Source organism: Zingiber officinale, chromosome 4A (assembly GCF_018446385.1).
Source record: "Zingiber officinale cultivar Zhangliang chromosome 4A, Zo_v1.1, whole genome shotgun sequence".
Taxonomy (NCBI): Eukaryota; Viridiplantae; Streptophyta; class Magnoliopsida; order Zingiberales; family Zingiberaceae; genus Zingiber; species Zingiber officinale.
This window is the reverse complement of record NC_055992.1, coordinates 10620729-10641531: the sequence shown is the minus strand read 5'-3', so window position 1 is coordinate 10641531 and position 20803 is coordinate 10620729. Positions and strand designations below refer to the sequence as shown.

Below are 20803 nucleotides of genomic sequence, written 5' to 3'. Positions count from 1 at the left end.
GTCTCGCCAAGCGTGGCACAGCATGAACTTCACGTCCGGCCGGACGCTCGGCCGGTGAAGCAAAGAAAGAGGGACTTCAGCGCGGAGCAAAATGTAATCATCCGGGCGGAGGTTGAAAAGCTTCTGGAGGCCGGCCATATAAGGGAAGTACAATTCCCGAGTTGGCTTGCAAATGTGGTCCTGGTTTCCAAGCCGGGCAACAAGTAAAGAGTCTGCATCGATTTACGGGACTTGAACAAGGCATGCCCGAAGGACTTCTACCCCCTTCCCCGGATCGATCAGCTGGTGGACTCCACGGCCGGGTGCGAGCTGATATGCATGCTGGATGCATACCAAGGCTACCATCAAGTGCCGCTCGCCCAAGAAGACCAGGAGAAGGTCAGCTTCGTCACGGCGGATGGTACCTATTGCTACAATGTAATGTCGTTCGGGCTGAAGAACGCAGGAGCCACCTATCAGCATCTGATGAACAAGGTCTTCAGGGAGCAAATCGGACGCAACTTGGAAGTGTACGTGGACGACATACTTATCAAGTCCTTCCGAGCGGCCGATCTCTACGTGGACATGGAAGAGACCTTCCAAACATTGAGAAGATATGGCGTCAAACTTAACCCTCAGAAGTGCCTGTTCGGAGCAAAAGGCGGGCGCTTCCTGGATTACATTGTGATCGAGCGGGGCATAGAGGCGAACCCCAGCAAGATAAAGGCATTGCAGGACATGTCGCCTCCCAGAAATCTCCGAGAGGTACAGCGTCTCACCGGTCGGATAACGGCGTTGTCAAGGATTATCTCCAAGACCGCCGACCGGAGCTTGCCATTTTTTAAGATTCTCTGTAAAGCCACCAAGTTTCAATGGGACGAAGAGTGTGATCGGGCATTCGAGGAATTAAATACTTATTTGAATTCCTTACCCGTGTTGGCGAAACTAGTCGTAGGTGAGCCGCTTCGCATTTATTTATCTTCAACTGAGCATGCTGTGGGCTCAGCATTAGTAAGGCCGAGCGGAGAGAAACAGCCAGTGTACTTTTTGAGCCATATCTTAAAGGATGCTGAGTCTCGCTATACCGGTCTCGAGAAGTTGGCTTTCGCCCTGGTCCTTGCCGCTCGGAGGTTGCGCCCTTACTTTTTGGCGCACGCCATTATCGTGATGACGAATAGCCCGCTAGTAAGAGTACTCCTGAACCCTGAAGCATCCGGACGGCTCATCAAGTGAACGACGGAGTTAAGCGAATTTGACATCCAATATCAACCTCACACGGCGATCAAAGCACGGTCCTTGGCAGATTTCATGACCGAGGTACAAAAGCTCAAGCCCGAAGCTACATGGAAAATATATGTGGACGGATCGTCCACTCGACTCGGAAGCGGAATTGGGATCCTGCTACTTTCGCCTCAGGGAGAGCGGATGCATTTGTCCGTCTGGCTGGACTATCGGGCAACAAATAATGAGGCAGAGTACGAAGCCCTCATAGCCGGATTGCAGGCCGCACGGCATGTTGGAGCCAGTCGGGTGGTGATTCACTCAGATTCCCAACTAGCCGCTCAACAAGTCAGGGGTGCCTTCGAGATAAACAATGCAAGACTCAAGTTGTACGCGGACGCCTTTGAAAAACTCAAGACCGGCTTCACCGAGGTAGTTTGCCTGAAGATACCCCGAGCGGAGAACCAGGCGGCAGATGAGTTAGCCAAACTCGCGAGCTCAATATCGTCGGTCGTCATCCAGCAACCAATCGAGCAAGTATCTCTAGTAGCGCATGTGGATCAGATGGATGGCCTCACCTTCCCAAGCGATTGGAGAACAACCATCACGGAGTTTCTGCGCTCGGGTGCCACGCCATCCGATCGGGCGGAAGCCCAGCTACTGAGGGGGAGAGCCGACCGGTTCACGCTCATCGGGGATCAACTTTACAAAAAGGTGTTCTCCCGACCTCTGCTGAAGTGTGTCAGTTCGGAAGACGCCGAGTACATTCTCCAGGAAGTGCACCAAGGATCTTGCGAAGGCCATCCGAGCGGCCGGTCTTTGGCTAGGAAGATCCTACTGGCCGGATACTTCTGGCCAATGCTACACGAGGACGCCGCTCGGACCATCGCAACGTGTCTTTCCTATCAGAAGTACCACAGCTTCTCACATAAGCCGATGAAAGAAATGAAAGCGTCCACAGTGTCTTGCCCGTTCGACCAGTGGGGCATGGACATCGTAGGACCCTTTCCTATGGCGACCGGACAACGAAAATTTCTATTGGTGGCAGTAGATTACTTCTCTAAGTGGGTGGAGGCTGAACCATTGGCCAGGATAACTGAGCGCATGGTCAAGAAATTCATCTGGCAAAACATCATCTGTCGGTTCGGCATTCCGCGTCGGCTCGTGTCGGACAATGGATGACAGTTTGTTGGAAATCAGCTCGAGAAATGGTGCAAGGGATATGACATTGAGCAGCACTTCACGTCTGTGGCATACCCCCAAACCAATGGTCAAGCCGAGGTAGCCAATCGGTAGATACTCCGAATTCTTCGGGCTCGGCTCGACCACATGGGAGGAAGCTAGGTGGATGAGCTGCCGAGAGTCTTATGGGCCATCCGCACGACCCCAAAGGAGGGAACGGGAGTAACACCGTTCCACCTTGTGTATGAAGGCGAGGCGGTCGTCCCAGTCGAAGTCGACGTGGAGTCCGTCTGGATGAAGAACTACGATGAAGATAATTCAGAGCGGAGGCAGATAGAATTGGACTTGATCGACGAGGAGCGAGCCAAAGCGTCCGTCCGGCTGATGGCCTACAGGCAAAGAATGAAGCAGAACTACAACCGCCGCGTGATTCCTCGAGCATTCCAGGTGGGAGACTTGGTTTGGAAGAAAGTGAAGCCGGTCGGTGACGTGGGCAAGTTGGAGGCTCCTTGGGCGGGACCCTTCAAGGTCGTCGAGAAGCTCCGATCTGGAGCCTACTACTTGGAGGATGAGGATGGACGGTGGCTGGATAGGCCATGGAGCGCAAACCATCTCTAGCCCTATCGGGCCGGATGAAAGGTGCGTCGATGTAATATATTTTCATGATTATTCTGTTCGGATGTATCTTTTGGCTGCAGGAATGAAAGTTATAAGAACAAAGCAAAGGCATGAACATTTTGCGCCTGGCGGATAGTTGTATAAAGGCATGGTGAAGACCCCGTGTCGTTCGACCGGGCGTATATTATCCTAGCCAAATGCTCGATGGTAAAGACCCCGTGCCATTCAATCGGGCGTGTATTATCCGAGTCAAATGCTCGATGGCGAAGACCCCGTGCCATTCGGCCGGGCATATATTATCCGAGCCAAATGCTCGACGGTGAAGACCCCGTGTCGTTCGGTCGGGCATGTATTATCCGAGCCAAATGCTCGACGGTGAAGACCCCGTGCCGTTCGGTCGGACGTGTATTATCTGAGCCAAATGCTCGACGGTGAAGACCCCGTGTCGTTCGGCCGGGCATGTATTATCCGAGCCAAATGCTCGATGGCGAAGACCCCGTGCCGTTCGGCCGGGTGTGTATTATCCGAGCCAAATGCTCGATGGTGAAGACCCCGTGTCGTTCGACCGGGCGTGTATTATCCGAGCCAAATGCTCAACGATGAAGACCCCGTGTCGTTCGACCGGGCGTATATTATCCGAGCTATAAGCTCATCGTTGAAGACCGTCGAGCGGCGACATTAAACTCTAGAGTCGGGCCGGCGACTATAAACCCCCCGGCTTGAAGACCGTCGAGCGGCGACGTTAAACTCTAGAGTCGGACCGGCGACTATAAACCCCCCGGCTTGAAGACCGTCGAGCGGCAACGTTAAACTCTAGAGTCGGACCGGCGACTATAAACCCCCGGCTTGAAGACCGTCGAGCTCCGACATTAAAACCTAGAGTCAAACCGGCGACTATAAACCCTCCGGTCGGAAGAAAATAATAAAAAGGTCGACCTGTGAGTCGAGCGGCCGATCAGCCAAGTTACCAAAGGTACTTCGCGAACACCTAGCGGGAATTCCATTTAAAGAAGTGGGGGTGTTTAGGCGAGCGGCCTAGTTACAGGGAATACTTCATGAAAAATTTCTTGGGAAAGCAAAGCAAGACGAGAAACGATTAACGAGAGGAAAGAGGGGGAGTGCGAACGGCGGTAGTGCGCGCTCCGATCGAAAGACACAAGTATTGACAAAAAAAAAAAGTAAGCTAATAAAAAGACGGCATATCTTCATTAAAATTCAGGCTCTTAGAGCCGATCGGAAGGGTTACAAAAAACACTACTCGATGAAATCATAAACGGTCTTCGGGATGGAAGAGAGGAGCGCCATGTAGTCTTCAGCCGGGATGGTTGTGGAGTCGGGAAGCTGACCGTTAGACTTCATGTAGTCAGTCGTGGCGGTAATGGCCAACTCAAAGGCAGTATACATCCGCTCGCAGACCTTCTCAGAAAATTCGATCGAGTGGATGTGCTGCTGCTTCAGTGCTGCGACCCGGCCTAGCTCGACCTCTTGATACTCCTTGAAGACAGCTTGGGAAGCTTCAAGAGCTTCCTGCAAGTTCTTCAGTTCGTCCTTATGTTTGATCGCTTCACCCGAGCGGCTCGCCTTCTCGCCGTCCAGCTGCTCCACCAACTCCTTAACTCGTTGTTGCAGGCCCCGCGCCTCGACGTTTTTCTTCTCCAGATTGGCGATGGCCGTTTTCTTCCGATCGGGGGCTAGGCTTATTTTCTGGTCAAGTGTCTTGACCTGTCTTTCGAGTTCAGCCAGAGTATGGGCCTGGTCGACCGTCTTCTTTCGCTCCGCCTCCAATAAATCTTGGGTCTTTTTGAGCTCTTTCTGCAGCTCGGCATATGAGGGACCCTAGGAGGGGGTGCCGCCAGAACTCTTTAGCCTCTTCAGCTCTTCGTCCACCATGGGCAGCCGATTGGAGACAGCAATCTCCTCTACCCATCTCTGACATAAACATGAATATTGATAGCCAATCGGAAAGAGGACGTAAAGAACTTCGGAGGAAAATGCACTCACCCCAGTGGCCTGCTGCATATGGCTGTTGGCCAATTTGCCGAGCGGAATCATCATGACTCGGGCCCGAGCATCGGCCCACATCTCGGCGAGAGGCCCCTTCATGGTGATCATATGCTCGGGCGCAGTCGGTAGATCAGACTCGGGCAAAAGTTCCTCAGTGGGAAGATGCAGGGTGGCCCTGATTGTGCGGCTCCGACCGGGAGACGTGTGAGCAGATGCAGAAGGAGCAAAGGTCGGGGCGAAGAATTTGGACAAAATAACCGAACGCTGGACCCAGCTGGGGGCAGGTGGAAGAGCGCTGACCGACACAGCCTCAATAGGGTTGGCGGGCAAGTTTAGTTGAGACGGAGTCCGATCGGAGGATAATGCCTCCACCATTGGAGTTTTCCCACGAGAATCGGACCCCGCCCGCTCGGATACGCGAACAGCAGAAGTAGTCGATCGCAAAGGTGTATCCGTCCGGCGCCTCTTTTGCCTAAGTGGCTGCTCGTCTTCCTGACCGGAGCCTTCCTCTTGCACGGCTAGCTCCCTGTTTGAAGTATTGCCTCCCGTCACCTCCATGGGGGAGGCCTGAGCGGCTGACTCTTCCGCATGTGTCTCGCTCTCACCCTCGTGAGAGCCGACCGGAGTGATGCCCAGTCGCTCCATCTCTTTGGCGGCTGCCGCCTCAAGCGCCTCGGCTTTCCTCTTCAAAATCCCGAGCATCACAGACTCCATGACGATATTTGCTGCAAAGGAAAAAAGAAAAAAAATCAGTTAGCACTCAAAGTATTTGTGCAAGTGAAATGCTTATCGAAGCTGCTCGGAATTGGAGTGCGGCTCGGACTCAGGCCGAATATATACAGCACGCCTTCAGGCAGAAGCTTGTTGATATCGAGCTTCAGACCGGCAAGCAGATTCGCAGCCTCGAGATAGCCCGGTCGGGTCTTGTATCTTTTTAGCTCGGGAGAGGTAGGCGGTCCAACCTGCCATTTGGTTCGGAAGGGAGCCCGCTCGGGGAGACGGAGATAGAAGTAGTACTCCTTCCAGTGTTTATTGGAGGAAGGAAGTTTATCAAAGAAGACTAGACCGGGCCAAGCCTGGAATAAATAGGTACCCAGCTCGAACTGCTTGGGATAATAAAAATAGTAAAAAATTTCCATTCAGAGAGGGATGCGGTGTATCTTGAACAGTACAACCACTCCACACAAAAGGCGGAAAGTGTTGGGAACTAGTTGGGCGAGCGGAAGACCAAAGAAGTTGCAAACATCGGCGAAGAAGGGGTGAAGAGGAAACCGCAGACCGGCTGTGAATTGGTCGCGGAAAAAACAGATGGCTCCACTCGGCCGTTTGTGAGGCCGAGCGGTTGGTAAGGGTAGAATAAGTTCGAGGTCAGACGGAACGTCAAAACCATCAAGCAAAGCCTCGGCATCACGCTAGTCGAAGCGAGACTCCATGGTAGTATACCAAGGACCTAAAGCCCAGATCTACGGTTCGGGATGAACTGGCCATTATCCGATCGGGCAAGAAAGCAAAGGCCAAGAAAATAGGAAATGACACAAGGCAAGGAGAAGATGAAAGGGACAGCGACTAGAAGACGAGAACTTGACAAAAAAGACGAAGAAAACAGAAAGGAAAGGCGGAGGAACCTTACAAAGGGGCTGGGGATTGAGGGAAGACGGCGGGGAATTGTCGGAAAACAGTGAGGCGGAGTCGCCGGAATGCTGAAGCACCAAAGGAAGGCGGCGGAACATGCGAAGGCAAAGGTGTGACGGGAGAGGAAGGTGACGGCTTTATAAGGTCGAGCCCGATCGACCTCGACCGTCCGATGCAGGTCACAGGAACTGAGGTCTCCATCGGGCCGTTCATTTCAAAACGCCGATGTCCCATCGGACGCATTGCCAAACCGTACAATGACGTCAGCAGAGGCGCCACGTGGCATCATGTCATAAGGGCGCATTTAATAAGCGCCATTACGGCGCACAGCGCGCGTGCTCGGTCTTAATGGAGAAGATTTGCACAAATCCTGAGGAGATCCGAAGGACGTCAGCGAGGACCATCGACACGGCAGCAAAGCCAGCGCTCAAAAGTGGCCGAGCGACCGTTTTGAGGATTATTCCCGAGTGGAAGGGTGGTATCACACAGGCTGATCGGCGGTCCAGTCAGTCGGACTTAACGCCTCCTTCGACTAGACTTGAAAGGAAGGCATGTGATCCCGTGATAAGGACGGGGGATCCTCGTTGGCGGAAGGTCAACGACACGTGGAGGTAAAAGGTCAAGAGATTCAACCCTGAGACTGGCCGACCGGACGAAGCGGGCCGACCGTTCGGGCTATGTAGGTCGACTGGCCGTGAATCCCCTAAACCGAATGAAGACAACCCGACTGGGGGTCGAGTTTACAATGCTCAGGTAAAAAGGTTTTAAGGTCGAGCGAGATGTCCGTTCGATCGGAGCACCAGGCAAAAGAGGCAGGAGCAATCTCATCCGAGCATACGACCGGGAGTTATCCCGGTCGGACCGATACCTATAACCGGCGACAGAAGTAATACGCATGCCGAGCAGCCTACCCGCTCGGCCCGGGAACAGACAGGGAACGCAAGAGGACAAAGGAGATAGAGGATAACATCATCCTCGAGACACCTGCCGCCGACAAGCAGCAGAGTTGGCGGCCGAGCCGTACACAGGATCATACGGTGGAAGCTTCCACCGTCACATCCGGGATATGCTCGGACGATTACGGAATGGAGCCAGAGGTACTTTTCTGACACAGGCTTGTTAAGGTATGTTTGGGGAAGCATGCACGCATCGGAAAGTGTGCACACATCGGGAAGCGTGCTCGCGTTTCCCCGGGGTCCTATATAAGGACCCCCAGACGTCGACGAAGGTATGAGCACATCTCTACTGTAGCCACATTACGCTGCTTCTCTTGTTGCCTGACTTGAGCGTCGGAGGGTCGTCGCCGGGAAACCCCTCCCGGCTCGGCTTCTTTGCAGGTTCGTCGGAGAGCTACACCACCAGTCGGAGACAGCGGAGCGTGCCACGTCCCCAGCGTCCGTCGACTCAGCGCTCGGACAGGATCAGCAGCGTTTATGACAGCATAGTCTTTTAGTATATGTGAGAGATTGTTAGAGTGTATACTAAAAGCTTAGCTTTTTGTAAAGAATCACATTGGTCAAATATCTACATTTATATGCTAAGCATAGTTGTTCAATTAATTTATATTGTAGATAACATGGTGTGTGGTGTCACACACAGAAGATCATGTTATCAGTTCCTTATAAATTATAAACAGTTGCTCACGACTAAGATGAATAGGAAAAAATCATTGGAATAGTCATAGTATTAGTATTAGTATTAGTTTATCTTGACTATAAAATTACACTAGTACACTCTGAGTATATTGAGTAGACCATTTGAGGTAGTTTCTTTTTATACTGACTATATAAAAGAACAATACCTCTGTTATTATGGAAGTGTGTGCTTTTAATCATGATATAATAACAAGCACATATACTTAATATTTATTTCTTTAATTTATCAAAGGGTGTGATTTAGCTCGATAAATCAATAGGCCCGATAAGTTGGGAAATGATATTATTTATATGGTGTATTGTTGATTATAGAATGAAACTGTGTTCTAGTAATCTAGGTTGATGATGTCCCCTTGAGGAGCTCATAAGGATTGTCATGTAAACCCTGCAGGTGGACTTAGTCCGACATGACGATAAAGTTGAGTGGTACTACTCTTGGAACTAGATATTAATTAAAGTGAGTTGTCAGTAACTCATTTAATTAGGAGGCATTCAATATCTTAAACACAGGGAGACTAACACACTCATGATAAGAAGGAGCCCATATAATAATATGGGATTAGTGCGGTAGTGCAATAATAACTCTTTAGTGGAATGAGATGAACTAGAGTTGGGTGTTCGGGGCGAACACGGGAAGCTCAAGTTCATCGAGAGACCAAAACCAATTCCACCTCTCAGTCCCTGTCGTAGCCTCTTATTTATAAATGTTAGGATCCTTCGTACTCGGCTAGAGAGGGGGGTGTGAATAGCCGCCCCAAATCGCTCGTTTCTTCCTACAATTCGTTAGCGCAGCGGAAAAATAAACTAGAAACAAAAGGAAGAATATCAAACCTTAACACAGCTATGTACGAGGTTCGGAGATGATGCTCCTACTCCTCGGCGTGTCCGTAAGGTGGACGAACCCAATCAATCCGTCGGTGGATGAGTCCCCGGAAAACCGGCTAATAAAAACTCCTTCTGGGTGGAGAAACCTCGCCACACTTATTTGCAACAGCAAACAGCAAACAAGAGTACAAGTACAAAGAATAAGCAAGAAATACAATAAGAATACACAAGCACTCTACCAATCTTGCTTTCTCGTCGACTGGAGTCCAGATGAAGCAGCAGCTTCAAGAAACCCTAACAGCAGCAGCTGTTCCAGTCGGGGAAGCTCACGCGAAGCTTTCGGAAGAACTCAACAGAGCTCTTATCGCAGCCCACAAATCTTCAGCAGAAGGAAGAAAAGAAGGAAGAAGGAGAGGTATACAGCAGCAGCCCTCGACCCCTTTATACCTGCGAAGAAGAAACAGCGAAACAACGAAGAAACTAGCCGTTGCGTCGCAACGGCTAGAACCCTGATCGGTCTGTGGACCGATCAGGCAACATCCTGATCGGTCTGCAGACCGATCAGGAAAGAAGCCTTCGCTGTTCCATCCCCGATCGGTCCATGGACCGATCAGAACCTCTGATCGGTCCGGGACCGATCAGGTCGATCGGTCCCCGGACCGATCAGCCCCTCTGCGCCTCGATCCTATTCGGCCGATCGACTCGATCGGTCACCGATCGATCAGTTAACACACGAGATGCTCGATGTTATCGATCGGTCACCGCCGATCGAATATTCTCGGTATCCGGATCGATCACGGATCGATCCGACTCATGGTTTTCGCCCAAACCAAGTCCAACCAACATCCGGTCAATCTTGACTGTTGGTACATTGCGCCTAGCATCCGGTCACTCCCTTGACCTGCTAGGACTCCCGCTAAGTGTCCGGTCAACCTTTGACCCACTTAGACTTTCTCTCCGTCAAGTATCGGGTCACTCCTATGACCTACTTGGACTTCCCATCACCGATGTCCGATCACCTCGATCCATCTGGATTTTCCTTGCCCGGCTTCACTTACGGGACTTTCACCGCTTCACTCACCAGATTTCCAAACCGCCTAACTTCCCTCACCAGGACTGCTTGGCTTCACTCACGGGACTTTCCAATGCCTAACATCCAGTTAGGACTTCCCAGCTTCACTCACGGGACTTTCCAACCGCCTAACCTCCCGGTTAGGACTTTCCCACCGCCTGGCTTCACTCAGACTTCTCCGTGCCAAGTCTCCATACTTGGACTTTTCCGTGCCAAGTCTCCATACTTGGACTTTTCGCGTGCCAAGCTCCCTGCTTGGACTTTTCCAGTGCCAAGTCTCCATACTTGGAATTTTCCAGTGCCAAGCTCCCTGCTTGGACTTTTCCCGAATCAGATCAACCAGGTCAACCTTGACCTACGGTTGCACCAACAATCTTCCCAAGTATCTATTCTTGTCCCATATCAAGAATAGAACTCTCTCACGAGTGTCAAACATCAACATGCAACTCAACTAGGTCAACCTTGACCTAAGGTTGCACCGACAATCTTCCCAAGTCAAACATCAAAATACAACTCGAGTCAAGTCACCTCGAGTCGGGTCAACCAGGTCAACCTTGACCTAAGGTTGCACCAACAATCTTCCCAAGTCAAACATCAAAATACAACTCGAGTCAAGTCACCTCGAGTCGGGTCAACCAGGTCAACCTTGACCTAAGGTTGCACCAACAATCTCCCCCTTTTTGATGTTTGACAAAACCCATAATCAAGTTAGGTTAACCCGATAACCTAACTTAAGTTTTCCATCCATCTTCCAATGTCCAATGTTCTTTCCTTGAACATTCTCTGGACATTCTCCCCTTAGGTTAACCTGATAACCTAACTTGGGTTCTCCAATAATTCTCCCCCTTTTTGACACACATCAAAAAGAATTCCAATATTCTTCCTCGAACATTCCTTGACATTCTTTCCCTAGCTTAGGTTAATCCGATAACCTAACTTGGGTTCTCCAATAATTCTCCAATGAACACTCTCCCCTTTTTGACACACATCAAAAAGAAAAAGGAGAGTATCAAGGTCAAGAGTTTCTTCCTAATGAAAGTCTTATACCTTTCATTGAAACTCTTAATTTCCCCCTTGATACTAAACTTAACAATCAACTTAGTGATAATCCCATATCACTAGTTCTCAAAAGTCTTAAGGAGTAAAAACTCCCCCCAACAGTCAACTCCCCCTTGACAATTAGGTAAAACTCCCCCTGAAGGTTAACTCCCCCTTGACCATTGCACCAACAATGTCTTTATGAGTTCCAAACCTTTAGAAATCCACAAAACCCAACTTCCAGCTGAAATTTCAGACCAACAGCTGAAAATCAGAAACTGGCACGCACTGATCGGTCCCCAGACCGATCCCCGCTTTCTGGATCTCACTGGATCGGTCTGCAGACCGATCCATGCTTCACTGGATCGGTCCACAGGATCGATCCCCAGACCGATCCAGACTCTGATAGGCAGATTTCTGAAATTTCCTTCCCGAAATTCAGAAACTCCTAGAAAATTTCAGAAAATTCGAAAAATTGTGAAATTTTGAGGATACATTCCTCATAATATATACTATCATGGAAAAATAGTTTTCTATGAAAATAACTTCCATTTTTCAATCTTGATACAAAGTTCAAAAACTTTGAAATAGTTCAAGTTTAACTCAACTTTGTATCACAATGTTCAATGATGAATGCTATCACTAGGAAATCTTCATCAAGGTTTTTCAAATCAATTTTAAAATACTTTTAAAACCATTTGAATTTAGGACCATAATCTTAGGGCTAGATGTACATGACTTGTACACAAGCTTTCCCTATGATCCTTAATTTCTTGAATTAGGGTCATCTAGGTACAAGGACAATGCACCTTGATCCTTACTCATGATCCTAATATCTCACACACATCTAAGATGTATCAAACCACATTCAAGTCAATTTGATGTGAGATATGGGTTAAGGTCAACTTAGACTAAGTTCTCATGCATTTTCTAAACACCAATTTGATCTCAATATCAAAATGTGCTTTTATCCTTAAATCAATTTCATTGATCATTAATGCAAGAAATGATGACATGGCATAAAATGATATCATACATAATAACATGTGCCAATGTCATGATGTCATGGCATAAAGTATGAAACTTTAACTAAGGCATGACATATAACTAACCTAAGCATTATCATGACATTTTAAATGATCATAAAATAAATATGATGTCATGACATGGCATATGGCAAACAATACATGGCAAATAGCATATAAAGGTATAGAAAATACCTAATTCTAGTCTTAGTTGCAATTTTTGATAATTTTGATCATTTTGCCATAAATTCTATATTCCTAAGTGTAATGGACCTAAAATCAAATACAAAAGATTTTTAGATCACTATGTGCCAATTAGATTGACTCTAGAAAACTCCTTAATTGAGATTGGCACATCCTAATCACCTTAGGAATAATTTTCCATTTCATTTTCAAGGCTTGATTACACCTTGAAAATTCCTCAAATGCCACCTTTTGCTATGAATAGATTAACTATCTATCCAAATAAGGTTGGCACACTCTAATCCATCTAGCGTGATGAAATCACGCTCCTAGGAACCCAATACCTATTTGAGCTCATTGGGTTCACTAAATATTCACTAGGGATGACTTCCCTAGCAACCCTCCTAATGACCCTCCTAGGCTTTAAAGCCTTGGTCATTTGGGACTCATCAAGATCAACTCTAGGGGTGACTCCCCTTGTGACCTTGGTGATGGTCTTCCTAGCCCTAGATTTTGTTCCATAATCAAATGGAACATTATGATAAGTGGGCTTGACCACTTGGGACTTAGGTTTGTGACCCAAACCTTTCTTGTCCTTGGATATTGGTTTTTGACCCTTAAACCCTAGAGATGACTTCTCCAAGTTCTTAAGAGCCTTTTCCAAAGTATCAAGTCTTGACCTCAAGACTTGATTCTCCTTCTCTAATACCTCAAACTTTAATTTATCATTTTTCTTTGAGGTATTCCTAGGCATATGTCTAGATGATTTGGGATTTCTACCTAGGTTATCCTTAACCTTAGATGAGTTGATCCTAGGGTTGGCTTTCCTAGTGTTATCCTTATCTAGGCTCACATGTTTGGCACCTAAGCATGTGTATCGATTTTTATAATTATCATGCTTATCATTATTGTCAATTGCAATCAAACTACTAGCATGCATCTTACTAGTATTGCAATAATGAGCCTTAAAGGTTACCTTAGGGTTTGCCTTAGCTCCCCCTATCGATGTGCTCGTCTTCTTGTCCTTGTGAGGTTGCCTCCCCCTCGGACATTGACTCCGATAATGTCCCCTTCGCTTGCATTGGAAGCACACCACGTGCTCCTTGCCCTTGCGTGTTGGGACTCCGACTTCCTTGACCTTTGGCGCCGGTGGAGTCTTCCTAACCCTCCTTGGACACTTACTCTTGTAATGTCCATACTCCCTACACTCAAAGCACATTATACGTAATTTACGAGAAATTAAATTGCTTGAGTTACCTAGGGTTGAGGATGGTTGAACGCTCTCTCCTTCATCCCTTCCGGAGGTAGAAGCTTCTTCTTCTTGCTCCAAACTTGAAGAAGAATTCTCCTCCTCTTCATCCTTAGATGTTGAGTGACCCTCAACCTCTAAATCCATGCCTCCATGATGTGAGCGACTTGACTCACTTGACTTCTCTTCATGGCTTGAAGTGGAGTTCTCCTCATGGAACTTAGCCAAGTTGTTCCACAACTCCTTGGCATTGTTGTATCCACCTATCCTACACAAAACATCATTAGGTAAAGAAAATTCAAAAATTTTCAATACCTCATCGTTGACGGTTGATTGGTGGACTTGCTCCTTTGTCCACTTCTTTTTCTCCAAAAGTTCTCCTTCTTTATCCAATGGAGGAGTAAAACCTAATTGAACACAACTCCAATTCTCAAGGTTAGTCATAAGAAAATATCTCATTCTTACCTTCCAAAACGCGAAGTCGTCGCGATCGTAGAAGGGTGGAATCGTGATGTCTTCTCCGAGTTGATCCATCTCTAGCTTGTGCTCCCTCGGGTGTTAATCCGGCGAAGAGCGACCTCGCTCTGATACCACTTGTTAGGATCCTTCGTACTCGGCTAGAGAGGGGGGTGTGAATAGCCGCCCCAAATCGCTCGTTTCTTCCTACAATTCGTTAGCGCAGCGGAAAAATAAACTAGAAACAAAAGGAAGAATATCAAACCTTAACACAGCTATGTACGAGGTTCGGAGATGATGCTCCTACTCCTCGGCGTGTCCGTAAGGTGGACGAACCCAATCAATCCGTCGGTGGATGAGTCCCCGGAAAACCGGCTAATAAAAACTCCTTCTGGGTGGAGAAACCTCGCCACACTTATTTGCAACAGCAAACAGCAAACAGGAGTACAAGTACAAAGAATAAGCAAGAAATACAATAAGAATACACAAGCACTCTACCAATCTTGCTTTCTCGTCGACTGGAGTCCAGATGAAGCAGCAGCTTCAAGAAACCCTAACAGCAGCAGCTGTTCCAGTCGGGAAGCTCACGCGAAGCTTTCGGAAGAACTCAACAGAGCTCTTATCGCAGCCCACAAATCTTCAGCAGAAGGGAGAAAAGAAGGAAGAAGGAGAGGTATACAGCAGCAGCCCTCGACCCCTTTATACCTGCGAAGAAGAAACAGCGAAACAACGAAGAAACTAGCCGTTGCGTCGCAACGGCTAGAACCCTGATCGGTCTGCAGACCTGATCGGTCCATGGACCGATCAGGGAACCTCCTGATCGGTCCATGGACCGATCAGGAAACCTCCTGATCGGTCCGGGGACCGATCAGGCTTTGTGCTGATCGGTCCCCTGACCGATCAGCCCCTCTTGCGCCTCGCTCCTGTTCGGCTTCTGATCGACTCCTGATCGGTCACCAGACCGATCAGTTATCACACAGTATGCTACTGATGTGTTACTGATCGGTCACCAGACCGATCAGAATATTCTCGGTATCACTGGATCGATCACCAGATCGATCCAGCTCATGGTTTTCGCCCAAACCAAGTCCAAACCAACATCCGGTCAATCTTGACCTGTTGGTACATTGCGCCTAGCATCCGGTCACTCCCTTGACCTGCTAGGACTCCCCGCTAAGTGTCCGGTCAATCCCTTTGACCCACTTAGACTTTTCTCTCCGTACCAAGTATCGGGTCACTCCTATGACCTACTTGGACTTCCCATCACCAGATGTCCGATCACCCTCGATCCATCTGGATTTTCCCTTGCCCGGCTTCACTTACCAGGACTTTCACCTGGCTTCACTCACCAGGATTTCCACACTGCCTAACATCCCAGTTAGGACTTTCTCACTGCCTGGCTTCACTCACCAGGACTTTCCAACTGCCTAACATCCCAGTTAGGACTTTCCCACTGCCTGGCTTCACTCACCAGGACTTTCCAACTGCCTAACCTCCCAGTTAGGACTTTCCCACTGCCTGGCTTCACTCACCAGGACTTCTCCGTGCCAAGTCTCCATACTTGGACTTTTCCCGTGCCAAGTCTCCATACTTGGACTTTTCGCGTGCCAAGCTCCCTGCTTGGACTTTTCCAGTGCCAAGTCTCCATACTTGGACTTTTCCAGTGCCAAGCTCCCTGCTTGGACTTTTCCCGAATCAGATCAACCAGGTCAACCTTGACCTACGGTTGCACCAACAATCTTCCCAAGTATCTATTCTTGTCCCATATCAAGAATAGAACTCTCTCACGAGTGTCAAACATCAACATGCAACTCAACTAGGTCAACCTTGACCTAAGGTTGCACCGACAATCTTCCCAAGTCAAACATCAAAATACAACTCGAGTCAAGTCACCTCGAGTCGGGTCAACCAGGTCAACCTTGACCTAAGGTTGCACCAACAATCTTCCCAAGTCAAACATCAAAATACAACTCGAGTCAAGTCACCTCGAGTCGGGTCAACCAGGTCAACCTTGACCTAAGGTTGCACCAACAATAAAGTCTTATACCCACTCATACCCACCTTCTTACCCATCCTTAGGTGGTCGGCCAAGCCAAGCTAAGCTTGGAGCCCAAGCAAGGGTCGGCCAAACCAAGCCTTGGATGGGATTAAGATGTGGCCGGCCTAGGTTGGAGCCCAAGCTTAGGTGGCCGGCCACAATAAAATAAAAGGGATTTTAATTTTTAAAATCTTTCCTTATGTAGAAGCCATGGTTTTAAAAGAGAGTTTAAAATTTAAATATTTCCTTTTATAGCATTCTACAAAAGATTAAGAGAAAAATTTGATATCTTTCCTTATTTGTAGTTAAAAGGAATATTTTAATTTTTGATAAAATTTTCCTTTTTTGTAATCATCCTCATGATTTTAAAAGAGAGTTTTAAAATTATAAATTTTTTCTTTTATAGTTTTTCTACAAAAGATTAAGAGAAAGATTTGATATCTTTCCTTATTTGTAGTTAAAAGGAAGATTTTAATTTTGGAGAAAACTTTCCTTTTTGTAATCATCCACATGTTTTAATAGAGAGATTTTAATTTATAAAAGTTTCCTTTAATAACCAACCATGAAGGGAATTTTAAAAGAGAAATTTTTATTTTAAAAATTTCTGGAAACAAATAAGGAAGTTTTAATTTTGTGTTTAAAACTTTCCTAATTAGGAGGACCTGTAGGGGCCGACCATTGAAAGAATAAAAGGAAGTTTTTATTAAATTTTCTTTTTATTGGCAAGGAAGATAAGGAAGTTTTAATTAAAACTTTTCTTATTTGCCAAGACCAAGGAATATAAAAGAGAGGATAGAGGTGCCTCACCTTACATCAACATATCTTCTATTATTCCTCTCTTCCTTGGTGGTTGCCGACCCTCCCTCTCTTCTTCTTCCTCTCCTATTCTTCTTCCTTGTGTGGCCGGCGACATCTTCATCTCAAGGAGCTTGGTTGGTGGCCGGATCTTGTTAGAGGAAGGAGGAGAGATAGGAGGCTTTATTTCTTAGCATCCCTTGGAGCTTGGTTGGTGGCCGAAAGTTCTTCATCTCTTGAAAATTATTGGTGGCCGAAACTTGTTTGGAGAAGAAGGAAGCTTGGGTGGATTCTCGTCTCGGTAGATCGTTGCCCACACGACATCCGAGATAAGAAAAGGAATACGACAGAAGATCGTGAGGTCTATAAGCTACAAAAGGTATAACTAGTTATTAGTTTCCACATCATAACTAATTCATCCTTTTGTTTAGATTTTGAAATACCAAACACAAGAGGCTAACGATTCTAGGCTATCAAATTCATGTTTCGATTTTGTGTTTCTTTTGCTTTTCGATCTTGTGATTCGATTGTTCTTAGTGGTTAAATCTATGGTTACTATAAGGAGATTAAATATTGAATTTCTTTGTAAGGCTTTGTCTAGGCAGTGGTGGATGATCTCATACCCAAGAAGGCCTAGTGTCTCGCTACGTTTGTCCTGGAAGCTGAACTTTAAAATAAATATTTAATCAAATTTGTAACATAGGTAGATTTGGATTAATAATGTTAAACATTGTTTGAGATCCAAGTCTAAATCTCTAAGAATAGATAAGTTGAATTTGGAATCAATAATGTTAAGTTCTGTTTGCGATTCCAAATTTAATTTCTAAAGAACACAATAGGTTGTTAGAAATGGTTCAGGACTTGTACAAAATTTTTGTACAGGAGAATCGATACGATATTCCGAGTAGCAACCAACACCTCCTGCTTTATTAGGAAGCTGCAATGATTGGGTAAAGCAACTGCAAACCTCTCCTTCGGGTTTCATATTCTACAAGTGAATCTCTCTATGTTAACTACTTTAAAGTTATTTTGTCTTTGGAATTCTGCAATGGAACATCTTGAGGATCAAATAGTTTTCACTTTTAGTTTGAAAATTTTTATTAGATTGACTTTTAAATCCCTCTATTTTTTCCTATTGAATAAAAACTACTCTCCTAGTTTTGCTCCCAATCTATTTAGTCTCCTATCATATACAACATTTGTAGGAATTTTTCTAGGTATTTATGCACAGGAAGACTGCATTTGAATTGTATTTTTCTTTAGGCAATTTTTTCAATAAATGCTGCTTTTTTTTCGAAATTATGCCCTCCCTCTGTGTGTGATGCAAGGGACTCCGAGATAAAAATTTAAGGTGCAAAGAAATTCAAACAAGACAATTCTAGTAAAAATCAAGCTTGCAAATTAATTTGGAAACCTACTGGACCATTCTGTGTCAATTAGACTACTATTAAGATGTGGGAGACTTCAAAATGAACATTTTAGATGCAAAGGAAATCAAACAAGCCGATTTTTATTGATGAAGGATGTGATTTGGCAAAAAATAATAATTATTATCAGGGCGTCATTTGGTAAAAACCAATTGTGAAGGCCTTGATATGGCAAATTGCCCATTTCCTTCCAGTAAGACTAGCATTGTGTTTCTTGCAGGAAGGTTACTAACAGCATTAGTTTCTGAATACTTGGAAAGGGACAGTTAGGTCACACCCTGAAAGTTTATCTACCTGAGTGTAATTTGGTAAGCTCATTAGCTTTTCTTTTCCATCTTGCTTCTGCATGGGATTCATATGCTAGAACAGAATGTATAGTTTTTTATCTTGATGCCTATCCCTTATGGCAGCCAAAAGACTTTTGGAAAGAGGAATTGAGAGATTTTAATACCAGAATAAACAAAAATGGTGAAAGTGGTCCACTGCTATGAGATGTTCTTGAAGGATATCTAAAATATGAGGTTCTGTGACTTGATTCCCTTATGTGATCGAGTTTATTTCTCTTGTTTTTGCTGATTAGAAAAATACACAATTCTATATATGCTGCTAGTGATAATTGCAGAACTGTATAGTTTATAATTTTATTGGTAGTGTGCATATTCCTTTTCCAAAGAAACGGAGAGCAATGTTGAATAACCAAACTCGGTAGTTTCAAATATTTGAAAGACTTGATTTTTAAAAAGACTTATAAGGTATCAATTTGATCCAATTTTGTGCTACACTATTCTTCTTAGTCTTACTATATGAATCTAGCAGAGTTAAAGCAGATTGCTATATTTAAAAATCAGGCAATCAACATATAAGTAATCTCAAGTGAGATTTCTGACTTTGTTATCCTCTGGATATGCAATTTGATGTTCATTACTTTGCCTGCTTAACCATATATTGAATCTTGAACATATCAAGACGATGCATTCTCCATAACTAGACTGTGTTACCTTGGAGTAATTTTTGTTGCATTTACATTTACTACATGAATCAAAATGGAACATCTTTTTAATAAAAAGAAAGCTAGATTAGAGCATAGATTTATTAAAATTTGGTACTGTACCTGTTACAGTACTGGTAGTTCCTTTTGTAGTTTCTGCTTTGTTTTCATTTTAGCGATCATAATGTTTATCCGTATAACAAAAATTCATGTTGAATGAATGTAAATTTTAGTACTGTAGCTTGCTTTTTTCCATTACTATTCTTTTAAATTCTTAAAATTTGTTGTTCAACACTATTACTTATGATTGACTCCCTATCTTGGTTCCAGGGAAAGTCAGAATTTAGGTTTAAATAATGATTTTTGTTCTTACAGTATTCCCACTCACCTTACAATATGTATCCAATGTTATTTTCCTCACTCAGATGCAAATTGTGTTCCATGTGCTGAATAAGTTGAATCCTTTAGCATTGAAAGTAAAAGCCATAGGGCATTAACTAGAAGTGACTTAAAATATCTGAATATGACAACATTGTAGTCCTGCATAAACTTCAATGAATGGATTAGATTCCTTTAGTCAAATCCCAAGTTCTAGGGAAATATTGTGTGATTTCAACCATCTGTAAAATTGCATGCAAAGAATCAAAGCATTGCTATGTTTAAATTTTCATGAAGTTAATTCAAACCCTTTTTTTCTAATCGGACAATATGCCTTGAGGTACACATATGACAGCAGTTCTTACTCCATGTAGACAATTTACATTTGTAGATATAGATGAATGATTATTATGAACCAAATGCACAAATTCCTCTTTTATTTGACTGTTGTTTCTTGGAAATACTGATCCTTTAGTGTGTGCCTATTCTTTCTTGCATTTTCATACCTCCAATAGAGATAAGAAATAAGTTGTTTAGGGGGCGTTTGGTATGCGCGTTTTCCATTTTCATTTTCTGGAAAACGTGCGTTTTTTGAAAAACGGTGTTCGGTTTGTGTTTTCCGCGCGCGTTTTCTAAAAAATTGGCTATCGTTTTCTAGAAAAACAGAGAATGACAAAAAATCATTTTCTGTTTTCTAGAAAACGCGCGTTTTCCAGAAAATGAAAATGAAAACGGTACAAACCAAACGCACCCTTATAGATTCCTTAAATATGTTTCCTTGGCCCTTGACATTTGTTGAACAGAATTTGACTCAAAATAGGTTGGCTGGTGGGAGATTACTAGATCCAGATAATGATTCATCTATCTGATTTAGAAGTCAGGAATGTCCGAAGGTCTTCCTCACCTGCTGCTTTTGGAGGATTTTCCTGCATTGATCAGGTTCAGTTCCTGATTATCCTTGTTAGTTTTTGCTTGGACAATTTCCTAATTGATTTTCCTTTTCAACGGTTTATGCAATACCAGGCCGGTAAATATTAA

The 20803-nt window shown here is 45.2% G+C and overlaps 1 pseudogene; it reads left to right on the top strand.

Moving 5' to 3' along the window:
- The window catches only part of LOC121972235, a 33465-nt pseudogene extending 12662 nt beyond the window's left edge, over window positions 1-20803 (top strand).